Source organism: Gymnoscopelus braueri (assembly GCF_963280865.1).
Source record: "Gymnoscopelus braueri genome assembly, chromosome: 22".
NCBI classification, from domain to species: domain Eukaryota; kingdom Metazoa; phylum Chordata; class Actinopteri; order Myctophiformes; family Myctophidae; genus Gymnoscopelus; species Gymnoscopelus braueri.
The window spans coordinates 3,066,720-3,079,920 of NC_137624.1; the positions used below are offsets into that span (position 1 = coordinate 3,066,720).

A 13,201-nucleotide genomic window follows, 5' to 3' on the forward strand; every position below is an offset into this window, starting at 1 on the left:
CAATTTTTTTGGGGGTAAGATGCTCTTTTTTCATATATGCACCCGCCTAGTAGGCTAGCTAGCAGACAGACACAGACAATGCTGAAAGCATCTCTCCAGTTATTATTATTACAACCTGAGAAATTACTCATTCTGAATGGTTATCACTTAAATGTTGCATTAGGGGATGACTTTGATGTGTGAAAAAATAAGTTCTGGTGTTACTTTGATAGTAAATTGTTAACTGCACAGAGCTGAGATGCCAACATCCAGAAAGTCTGCCTCAGCAAAGTGAACTGTTCTCTATAAAGGGTCTCATATCACCCTGAAGGGCGAAATTGAGAAATTGAGCCTCTTCCTTACTTCCTTCACAGGTTTTCCCAATGATACTAATGAGGGCTTTGTTCCATTTCATGTAGCAAGCACAGTGGCTCTCAAACCTTTTAATTTCAAGGACCCCCATAACTCTGAGTGTACAAATGGAACCAAATGGACCCTCACAGGTCTAACATATGTACATTTGTCATGTGACGTTGTTGTGGAAATAAATGGTGGAAATTAACTACAAATACTTTCACTCAAGTGCTATACTTAAGTAAAAGTGTGTGGTCATTTTTTCTTCTAATCTACTTCACCTCAGAGACAAATTTGGCCCTAAGAGGCTTCCAACAACTTGGGATCCCCAAAAACAGCCAAACGGCTTGAAAAACTCTGTGCTGTCACTTGGTTCATTTGTTTGTTTGGGTATTTGTCTTGGATTAGCTGAACGTATTTTTATACAGCACCGTATAAATATTTGTGTCCTTGTATTTGTATCTATTATGTGGACATAAATAAATTATTAAATTGTGTGTGTGTGTGTGTCTTTTTTGTACAGCGTATTAATGTCAGTCACTGGCTTTATCAGTAAGTGCATAGATGACACAGTCCCAAAAAAGACAGTTCGGATCTATCCCAATCAGAAACCATGGATGGACAGCGGAGTACGTGCACATCTGCATGAACGGGATGCTGGTTTCAAATCTGGCGACGTGGAAACGCGCAACACGACGCGCGTGGCCCTAAACAGCGCCATCAGGAAGGCGAAAAAGGCCTACACAAAAAAGATGCAAGACCAACTCAGCAATGGCGACATCAGGAGCACATGGCAGGCGGTACACACCTTGACAGACTGCAAAACAAGAACCAGAAGCGAGGTGAACCCGCCTGCCTCCCTCCCCAACAAACTGAACACTTTCTACGGCCGGTTTGAGATCAGCCCCAACCGCGGCAGCCAAGCGGGGCCATCAGCAGCACCAGCAGAGGAGAACCCTCTAACCATCTCGGAGAGAGAAGTGCGTACAGCCTTCACACGGGTCAACATCCACAAGGCAGCCGGACCTGATGGGATTCCAGGCCGGGTCCTTAAGGCATGTGCAGACCAGTTGGCAGGTGTCTTCGCTGACATCTTTAACCTCTCCCTCTCCCAGGCTGTGGTCCCTGCAGGGTTCAAAATGTCAACCATTGTGCCCATTCCCAAAAAGGCCAAAGTGACATGCCTGAACGACTGGAGACCTGTCGCTCTCACCCCGATCGTCAGCAAGTGCTTCGAGAAACTGGTGAGGGAATACATCAGCTCCACGCTACCTGCCTCGCTGGATCCGTGGCAGTATGCATACCGCAAAAACAGATCCACCGACGACGCTATTGCCATGGCTCTCCACACCGTCCTCTCGCACATGGACAACAAGCTGCTGAAGGACAAATATGTACGTATGCTGTTCGTGGACTACAGCTCAGCATTCAACACCATTGTCCCAGCAATACTTGACAAAAAGCTCAGAGACCTAGGGCTACACCCAAGCATGTGCGACTGGATACAGGACTTCTTGTCCAACCGACATCAGGTGGTGAGAATGGGCAGCATCACATCCGACCCCCTGACCCTCAACACCGGAGCACCCCAGGGATGCGTGCTGAGCCCTCTCCTCTACTCCCTGTACACGTATGACTGCATAGCCACACATGTCTCCAACACCATCATAAAGTACGCGGACGACACGACAGTGATAGGCCGAATCGTCAACAACGACGAGTCTGACTATAGAGAGGAGATCAACTCACTGGCACTCTGGTGCCGGGAGAACGACCTCGCTCTTAACGTCGACAAGACCAAAGAACTGATCGTGGACTTCAGGAGGCCGCGGAGAGACCATGCACCCATCCTCATCGACGGTGCTGCAGTGGAAAGGGTCAGCGAGTTCAAGTTCCTCGGAGTACACATCGAGGAGGACCTCAAATGGGAGACACACACCACACACGTGAGGAAAAAGGCTCAGCAGCGACTGTACTGGCTCCGCCGCCTGAAGAAGCTCGGAGTAGGACATCGCATCCTCAGGCTGTATTACAACAGTTCTGTTGAAGGCATCCTAACAGGCTGTGTCACGGCCTGGTACGGGAACTGCACTGCCCGAGAAAAGATCAGCCTACAGCGAGTAGTGCGATCGGCAGAGCGAATAATGGGAGGCGAGCTCCCAGCGCTCCAGGAACTGTACAAAAAGCGATGCGTGGTCAAAGCCAAGCGCATCATCAAGGACAAGCACCACCCAAGTCACAGACTGTTCAAACCCCTACAACGACCGCGACCGGGCAAGGGGCTCTACCGCAGTATCAAGAGTTCCACCACCAGGTACTGGTGCAGTTTTAATCCGGCTGCTGTCAGAATGCTGAATGAGGCATAAGCCTTGTTCAGCAGCCTGACAACAGGCGGTGCAGACTTTTCTGGCTCTTCCTGAACACACCTGTGGATTATACCAGGGACAAATGACTTGGACTTAGCTCCCCCTCGGACACACCTGTGGACTACACCAGGTACAAATGACTTTTTGTTGCACTCCCTCATGGAGCTACTTGCGGATTATACTAGGGTCAGTCCACCCTAGGTGGACACGCACTGACCTTTTGCACCTTAATCCCATGTATAACGCACTGACTTTTTTTGTCTTTTTTATTGTGCTCTTTTTTTCTCTAAGCACCTTAACGTCCATATGTATATCATGCACAGTATAAGTATAACATGCACAGTATACATACATTGCTGCTATGCTCAGGCACCTTAGTTTTTTATTATCTCAGGTACTTTGTAAATATGTAGATAACTTGTCTGGCCTTCTGTTGTTCTCTTGTTTTGATCTCCTTCCCACTTGCCCCCCACCCCTCTTCTTCTCCCCCCCCTCTTCTTTCTATGGAAATTAACGTTGCGATGGGAACGATGTACAAAACGAATTTCACCCACTTTTTTACCTTGTAAACCTGTGATGTGACTGATGTGAATAAAACTGATTCTGATTCTGATGTTTTTAATATCTCACTGAGGCCACCCATGAAATTCTAATATCATCTGGAATTTTATTATATTATTTTATGTCTCTGAAATTGGATCAATACGGTATCAGCCTTCTACGAAAACTCAATCATTCATTCATTCCTTATACTATAAAGACAGATTGAGTTTTCTTCCGCATTGATGGACGGACATGAAGCATCATCAAATAAAACAAAATATATTTATCATTCTCACTGAACTGAAATACATTCACATGGGAATAGTTTCAGTACTGTAGGCCTCTTCCTTCTCTGTCATAGATTAGATAGATTTCAAACCTGTTAATTGGTGTCTGGATTTGTATGTACATCACTATTGTTGAAAGGAGCCAGTTAAGGTGGTTCAGGCATCTCGTACGAATGCCTCCCGGGCGTCTCCCAAGGGAGGTTCTTGGTCCACGTCCCACCTGGAGGAGACCCCCTGGCAGACCAAGGACCAGATGGGGGGGACAATATCTCTATGCTGACCTGGGAATGCCTCAGGATCCCCTAGGATGAAGTAGTTAATGTGGCCGAGTTAAGGGATTCTAACAAGCCAATCAGCCGCCTTTACTGTCTGGCTTATGGGATCTACTGCAAGGGTTTCCAAACTTTTCAGGCCGCGACCCCCCAAAATAATCATATTTGAACTGGGGACCACCTACCCTGACAAGCTCTTTTACATTTAGTTTGACTCGGTTCCACAGATAAATAGTGAAAATAGCAATCTGTGTGAGCTTGTAGTTTTTTTCACAATATTTGCCTCTTTCCTACATAATATTTGACAATTTGGTATTAAAAAGGTCTTAAAAGTCATAAATTGTAACTTTAGAAATGTGCAGATACCCTGTATACACTTATACTGTATGTTGGTTTGTTTACTGTTGAGTGAGAAAACAATGTTGCACATTAAGCTACTCATCTGGGGACCCCCTAAAATAATTTGGGGACTCCCCTGGGGGTCCCGACCGAACCACTGATCTACTGTATACTGCTGACTAGCCAATGGCAATGCTCCTGTGGCAGGGCAGAAAGTTTACAAAAACATGTGCTGTACATCAAAATGATATTAAAAAAAATCACACCCAGTGTGAAGTGGGCGGTGTGGTCATCACAGTGGTCATCACCTTTTTTTTAAAAGCTCACTTAAAGAAAATGTGTTTTTTTTAAGTGCATAGTCCTATTTATAAGTTGTTAATTTCATCATGTCTCGCTAGCCAATCACAGTGCTGGATAGTCAGCCAATAGAGTCAGCCAATCACAGTGCAGCTAGTGGTCATCACAGTGATGGAAGCTCACTTAAAGTTGTACAATGCAGAATCACAAATAACGATTTTTAGCAACCTCTGCTGGTCACTACCGTCACTGCATACAATTTCCGTAGTCCTCGATTACCCAGAATTCCATTCGTTTTCACCGGAAGCCGGAAGCGTTTCAAAAAGCGATCTTTTAATTGTTTTATACTATCTACGGATCGTTTCTCTTAGCCAGTGGAGCATTAGTTACCATGAGCTGTGCTTTCTTTTTCTGTTCTTTTTCGATCTTCCAATCCTACATTCTCTTAAAATCAGCGTGAGGTTCCTTTTTGTTATTAGCGCGTTAGTTCCTGGCCAAACAGGAAACCGTTGCGGTAGTTCCTGGCCGACGTCATGACGTCGGCCAGGACGTCGGCCACGACGTCATGACGTTGTCCAGGAACGTCATTTTCCCGGGAAAGTCCCCCCCGTACACGTTCAATAGAAAATATATAAATAAAAGGCTTCCGGGGGTGAAATTCATGGAGTGAGTGTTGTGAAACTTTTGCCACTCACAAAAGATATACAATTTAACTTTAGTTTTGTTGAAAACGTTACCTAGTATGCCTTTAACACATTGAATGCCAATCGCGTAGATCTACGCGAACCTATTTAAAGCCGCAGCGTGCCAGTCTACGCGAACCGCCGATTCCCATTGTAATCGCCCCAGGTGCACTTTCCGAATTTTTTTGATCCATTTCCGTTTCCGGTTTCCGGTCGGAAACAGAATTATTCGGGTTCCGTTTTTTTCGATCGGATCCGCTTCCTGTCTGGGATCCTGTTTAAAACTCGATTTTCTCGGTTGTTGTTTTTCTCCTCGCTGATCACTGTTTACCGTTGATCGGCTGTATCTTCAAGATGGCGGCACGGATTTGGAAACTATTTTCGCTGGCCGTTTCTCACAGATCCGCTGTGTGTTTAGAACCAAATGAACGCGCACTTTTAACTTATTTAGCGAGGTCTGTGGCGACATGAAAAAAAACAAAAAAACAACAATAAAACGCTGGCACTGGTGAGTACATTATGAGATTAAACTCTGGCATGGAATGTGTTAAAGGATCTACACCATGAATTTAAAAAAAATATTTGATATTTAATATCATAATGGTGTATGTCCCTCAAACCTTTTTCAAAAGGTTTGAGCCTAAATCATCACTCAGATATACTCATCCCAAGTCAATTGTCTCTGGCTTATACAGCACTTTCAGCTGCAATACCAAAACGTCCTCTTGGGCAGGGGGGGGGCTACTGAGCAATTCTGTCTGGCCAGCATCAATGCAATGGCAATGCAAGTGATGTCACTTGCATTGCCATTCTGAAATGGCCTGTTCAGACACGCCCATTCTGAAAATCTCTGAAATGAGAATGAATGACTGAATGTTAAAAGAATATATTTTTTGGGGTACAAGAGACACTGGGGAGCCCAAAAAATACCCCCCCCCCCCCCAAAAAAAAAAAAATGAAATTCATGGTGTGGCACCTTTAAAGAAAAGTATAGATTTGCATTGAATGTGTAGGGGTTAGGGGTGTACAATGGGTGGCCAATCACAGTGCAGGGTTAGGGGGGTACAATGGGTGGCCAATCACAGTGCAGCATAAAATAATACATCTAGCCTACTGCACATCCAAACAATAAAATACCAGGTCCAGGACAGAAGAACAGGTGAAAGACAGAAAAATAGACTAGTCTGCACACTGGATAATGCTCCCATGAATATTTATTGTAAAACCACCAAATAATAGGTTATTGTCATTGTTTCACTCTTCTTCTCTAGTAAATCCAAGACATGCAAAACATGTTGGCACAATTCCACGTTAGATGTACACCAAAATACACATTCATCAATGTGACAATACAACCCAAAATAGCAAACTCACTCAAACTTAAAGTATGATGAGAAAAAAATCTGCACAGAATCTTCTATAATTGATAACATAATAATTACAGTACATAATAGAGACAATTAATAACATAATCATTGCAAAATCTGTTGGTGGTGGTGTGTAGTAGTAGTATTGACAATAAAATGTTGTTTTATTCCTGATAGATATGAATCCTGCACATTCATGAAAACAAATGTTAAGTTTAACTTAAACCTGAATGCCATTAAATATACTTACTTGTACCAAAGACATATAGACATTTCTACAGTCTCACAGAAAGCGATGTATGCTAAATACTTGATCAAATTAAGCACTCACTTTACCATAATAGTCTTTGGTTGTAATTCAGACATGTAAGTCCTTGTGTTTCAATAGAATACATGTGTTAGAGTTCAATAGCTTGACTGACAATAAACCTCAAATCAATCTCCTCATTAGGACAAACCTGTAAATGAACCTTTCTATACACATATTTGTTTCTTACATGAAAACTAACCTTTTCATGTCAAGCTGAGGATTCGTCTAATCTGTATGATTGACAGGAGAGATGATCAGAGGAGCTGAGTTTTTACCATCATCATTAAGATATGGACTGAAGTATGGATAGAGTTTCTCAGTGAAGGTGCAGCCAGTGAAAGAATAGAGATGAACTCTGGTCTCCACATCATAAAAGGAGACCAGACCCTCCTCATAATCCACAAACACTCCCACTCCCACACCGGGGCAGGCAAGAGCCTTGTACTCATTTCCATTCCTCAACCATATAGTCCATAAACCATTGTTGGGGCTCAGTGTGATCTGTCCCTTTCTGTTGATGGACTCTCTGACCACTCCTAAACTCCAGGCAGTCTTCCCTTTAACCTGATCCTCATAGTAAAACCTTCCTGAGGAGAAGCTTTGTTTTCCTAAGACATTGACACAAGGAGAGAATCTCTCTATGTTGTCTGGGAGATTCTTCTGTATGTTTCTAAGACTCACTTGTTTTCCATCCTCAGACAGGATGAGTTCACAGTGTGCTGTATCAGGGTCCAGAGTTACATCTACTGCATATCGCTGGATCCTCCTCAGCTCATCATCACACAGCTTCTTCATCTCTTGACTGAGTGTCTTCTCCAGCTGAGCCACAGCTGTCCTCACTGTCCCCACATATGAAGACTGGTGGACATTGACCTTTGTCCAATCCTTGATGGGTGGAGGGGTGTTGTAGCGGAGCGGCTAAATGCTTTTTTCTGGCAGAATCTTTCAATTTATGATACAAGCGTGAAAATTGGCATGAGCAGTCTCCATGGGTCACTTGACAAGAAAATTGTCCGAGGCAGTTGTAATTTCAAGATGGTGGCCATTTTTCAAGATGGCCGACATCTTAGTGGGCAGTTAAGTGATATGATGGTTTATTTGGTGATACAAGCATGAAAATTGGCATGAATAGTCTCTGTGGGTCACTTGACAATAGGCCACCCACAGCTACTTGACATTTCAACATGGCGGCCATTTTTCAAGATGGCCAACACTTTAGTGGAGCAATTAAGTTATATAATGGTTTATTTGGTGATACAAGCATGAAAATTGATATGAGCAGTCTCTGTGGGTCACTTGACAATATGCCACCCACAGCTACTTGAAATTTCAAGATGGCGGCCATTTTTCAAGATGGCCGACACTTTAGTGGAGCATTAAAGTTATATAATGGTTCATTTGGTGATACAAGCATGACAATTGGCATGAGCAGTCTCTGTGGGTCACTTGACAATAAGCCACCCACAGCTACTTTAAATTTCAAGATGGCGGCCATTTTTTAAGATGAAAAACCACCACAGTTAAGCTTAAATCATTTAGTTGGTGATACAAGCATGAAAATTGCCATGAGCCGTCTCAAAAGGTCATTTGACAAGAAACCCCACAACCACCACTTGAAATTTCAAGATGACTTTCGTCCGCCATGTGGATCTTTAAATGATACCTTTTCTCATAGAAATGTATTGGGTTCCTCAAAAAGCTCTGTCAAGAGAGGTTGTTTAACTGTGTTTTGTCTGACTCCTCGCCCACGACCTGTCCAGTTTGGTAAAACCTGTCAGGAGTTGCCTCCCACTGGCATAGCTCTCAGGGTTCACTGAGGTACTCAAGCTCCCTTACCACGACACGGTAACAGTCAAAAGGGAGGATTTTTTTTATTATTTTTTTTTTATTTAAACTAACAGCCATTACATGTGTCAAATAAATACTAAGAGATGGGGGAACAAAAAATATGACTAATAAATTAGCACAGTTGAGGTGCTGATTAGCACAGTTGTGGTGCTGAACGGACAGTGCTCCAAAATTATAATTGAGCAATGGCTAATACTGAATGGCAGTAGCCACGGAACCATGACAAACTATAGTAAGGAACTAAACTGAAAATGTGCTTCACTGTTACGTATGGCAGTGGAAGGCAGTGGAAGCAATGTTACAAAGTAACAACTGAAAATTACACACTAATAGACTGGTGACAAAGTAAAACATGATGCACCGATGTGGCGAGGGGAAGCCGAGCCATAGGCCTACACTTGAAAACAAAGAGGACAAAGGGGAAAAACTCTGGCAAAATAAACATGCAAATAGGTTCTAGCAGGGGCAACTACATAGGCATGTGCAACTGAGTCCATATTTGAAGCACTTACACCTTCCAGTACATGCCTTGGTGCACCCACATTTGGTCAACTCCCAACAACTCTCCGCAATAGGTGGAAGTGGAGTCCAGAAGACTTTCCACTTCTCGTCCTGTTCCACCCATCCCCAGTCAGATGGGCTCGGCATTTGTGGATGTCACTTCAATGCCTGTCCCCACACGTATCCAGCCTCATAAGAAGCACGTTTGGCATGCTCTTTGAGTGCTGCTTGAGTTGGTGGGATCAAGTCATAATGTCTTTGCTTTCTGGCAAAGAGATCAAGCCTGGCCTCGTTCACAGTTGTGACATCGCTGGACCTGTCATACATGAGCACAACAAATCTCTCCAAAGCTTGCAGGTCACTATCCTCCACTGCAGAGGGACATTCGCTGAGTGTTGCAAATGTGTTTGACACCTCATCACACACGTCCCATGTGTTCCAGGCAGACTTCTTTGATTTGCCATGGAAGGATGACACAATGTCACAACCACTGAAGGCATGGAAGAAGAGGATACCACGTGTTCTCTCTGGTCCTATGGCTGAAACGACCTCATGTATTGGGATCCATCTTGTCTTCTCTCCTTTGCCAAAAGTCACCCAAATTTTTTCAAGGCCAAGTTGCATCAAAGAGGGCATAACAGAAGTGGCTATGATTACAATGTCTGTGTCATTGGCATCGATCATCAGGGATTTGTGTCCTTGTTTCACTGCATGTTGGGCATGAAGGAAAATACGCGTGTCTGCCTCTTCATGACTACACGGGGCTACTGCATCCAGGTTAGCAGCTTGGTTGCTAACAGCATCTTCCCCCTTCGTCACAATGACTATATTGGCTGTTTTCATTTCCGTAACTTTATCAGCAAGGAAATGGAACAATTCCTGCTTGTTGTTTTCATCCCGTAGGAAGCTTTGCCAGTTTGACGGAGTTTTGCCTGTGCCTGTTACTCTCCTCCTGATTGCTTTTCCCCGTTTTGACCTTGCCTCAGACTTCAGACTGGACTTCCAGTAAACATCGAACACGATGTCCGTCCGCCTGTATGTATGGCTGTATGTCTCTATTCTTGGAAGTATGTCACTTATTGCATATTCATCAAACGTCTTGCTTGAACGTGGTGGCAGTGTATTCACCATAGCTGATCCATCCACTATAAGAACATCTGATTCTGGCTTTTTTTCAGGCAATGTCACTTTCGCTTGTAGTATCTCAGCCAGGTGTGATTTGGTACACGTGCGGAGTTTCCCTCCATCACTGAGAGCGGCGGGAGCTGATTGGTTCTCATGATTGAAGAACTCTTGTAAGTCACACTGCCTGTTCTGGCAAGAGATGAATAGTCGGGAGAAAAGTTGGTAGTCATCCTTAAGTTCCTTCATCTTGGAGTTTGTTCCACTGACAACTGGCTTGTGCTTGAAGAAAGTTACCATATTCTTCTTGATAGGCTTGTAGAAAGAGCATGGACTGTCGAGGCTCTGTAAATCTGTCATGAAAGACTTGAACTGTTCTCTGCCTTGTTGGTGATGCACGGCTATCAGCTCAGCTGAACTGGCATCAACAATGTCCTTTGTGTCCAACACAAGCAGATCATCTGATTCTTCCATGAAAGGGTTACCCATTTCCCTCATGACTGATGTGAGTCGTTTCACTTTCTCCAAAAATGCTTTTTGAGCAGCCTCTGTTTGTTCATGGTGATGATTACCTTTCTTCACATCTTTAGCTCCTGACGCAGCTTCATAGTTCTTAACTAAACGGCTCACCTCTGGACCTGCTAACATCCATCTTCGCAGTGCTGATGGGTTCTCTGTCAGCCCGACTGCTCCCCCATCACCTTTGATCACAGCATTGAGCCATTCATGAGCCTGATCAATTGCCACTGCAGAGAAAGCCCTGTCTGACTTATGTACTACAAAGTTCCCCTTGTGGAACTCTGCAGCAACTTCTGGATGTTGCTCCTCAATGCACATCATGTCTCGAAGGTGTATTGGAAGCCAACGAGCATAATTCACATTGTTGTTGGCAAAAAAGTATGGGACAAGCAACCCTTAGAGACTGCTCATGCCAATTGTAATGCTTGTATCACCAAATAAACCATTATATAACTTAATTGCTCCACTAAAGTGTTGGCCATCTTTAAAAATGGCCGCCATCTTGAAATTTCAAGTAGCTGTGGGTGGCCTATTGTCAAGTGACCCACAGAGACTGCTCATGCCAATTTTCATGCTTGTATCACCAAATAAACCATTATATAACTTAATTGCTCCACTAAAGTGTTGGCCATCTTGAAAAATGGCCGCCATCTTGAAATTTCAAGTAGCTGTGGGTGGCCTATTGTCAAGTGACCCACAGAGACTGCTCATGCCAATTTTCATGCTTGTATCACCAAATAAACCATCATATCACTTAACTGCACACTAAGGTGTCGGCCATCTTGAAAAATGGCCGCCATCTTGAAATTACAACTGCCTCGGACAATTTTCTTGTCAAGTGACCCATGGAGACTGCTCATGCCAATTTTCACGCTTGTATCATAAATTGAAAGATCGTAGCACTTATCTGCTCCGCTATTGATGGATGTGAAGTTCTGGAGGAGGTGGAGGTGGTCTTCAGTGTGTGAGAGCTGCTTCAGCTCAGAGCTTCTCGTCTTTAATTCAGAGATTTCCTGTTGCAGCTCCTTGATGAAACAGTCAGTCTGTTTCTCTGTTGTTTTCTGCCTATCTTCAATCACATCAATGAGCTCAGCCTGACTTCTCTCAATACAGCTGATCAAAGCAGTGAAGATCTGCACACTGTCTGCTATCTCTCTGTCTGCATCTTTCTTACTGATCTCTACTGAGTGTTGGACCTCCTGAATCTTCACTTGTCTCTCCTGGATCATCTGCTGAACTTGACATTCTGTCTTTCCCAGCTCAGCCTTCTTTTCTTCAAATTCTTTTTCCAGAGAGACAATTTGATGTAACTTGTGGTCTGACTCTGTGGTGCAGAACTGACAAACACACATGAGGTCAGTCTTACAGAACAGCTCCAGAGGTCTGTCATGTTTCTTACACATAAAGTCTTCCAGGTTCTTTACAGGGTTGATTAGTTTATGTCGTTTTAACCCTGTGAGTCTCTGATGAGGCTCCAGGTGAGTCTCACAGTAGGAGGTCAGACATACCAAGCAGGACTTCAGGGCCTTGTGTTTGGTCTCAGTACAGACGTCACAGGACACTTCCTCTGGTTTAGCAGGTTCTTGGTTTGTGCTGAAAGATTGTCTCAGCTGCTTTGACTTCCTGAACTGATCAGCCATCTCAGAGAGGACTTTATTAACAGAGAATTCTGGTCTTGTATAGAAGGTTTTGTTACATAGTGGACACTGACACACATCCTTAGTGTCCCAGTAATGTGTGATGCAGGTTTTGCAGTAGTTGTGTCCACATGGAGTGGTGATTGGATCAGTGAACACATCCAGACAGATAGAACACAGGAACTGCTCTTCAGACAGGAGACTGCAGGCAGACGCCATTTCTACACACTGAGAATAAAAGTGAAACAAATTTAGTTAGTTTAGTTGGCCGGAAATCATGTTTTTGCCCTTGCCCGTCTGTGTGTCTGTGAGCAGCTAATCGGCGTTATTTTTCAGATTCTTTCCGATCAATTGGCTATGACTTGCAGGACCTGGATAGTCAACCAGGCCTGGCAGAGATCTGCAGTCAGCATAATTTTCTAAGTCATATTTTTAAGGTATTCAGGAAAGAAGAAATAAAAAAATCACTATATGCCTCATCTAGTTCAGTGGTTTTCAAACTTTTCCGTGCCAAGGATCCCCAATTTAAAATGGGGGTCAAATGTATTAAAAAATGTTCAAAAATAGCACATGTGCAAGCTCGCAGCGTGACACAAAGTAAGCTTGTATATCTGCTATTCTTTTTAATATCCAACATATAAATGGATAAAGGGGTTAAAATGATTGTGATGCTGTATTAACATATTTTGCTGGGGACCCCCTGGAACCCCCTCAATGACCCCTGGGGGTCGCCGGAACCCACTTTGTGAACCAATGATCTTCTAGTTGACTTATTAG

At 43.7% G+C, this 13,201-nt stretch overlaps 2 protein-coding genes across 2 annotated transcripts in view; both read right to left on the minus strand.

The window, feature by feature from the left end:
• The window catches only part of LOC308077706 (zinc finger protein RFP-like), a gene marked incomplete at its 3' end in the record, with an annotated part of 39,094 nt that overhangs the window by 24,995 nt on the left and 898 nt on the right, over window positions 1-13,201 (minus strand). The gene's annotated exons all lie outside the window — the stretch shown is intronic.
• nln (neurolysin (metallopeptidase M3 family)) overlaps window positions 1-13,201 on the minus strand; it is a 60,677-nt gene that overhangs the window by 4,149 nt on the left and 43,327 nt on the right. The window lies entirely within an intron of this gene.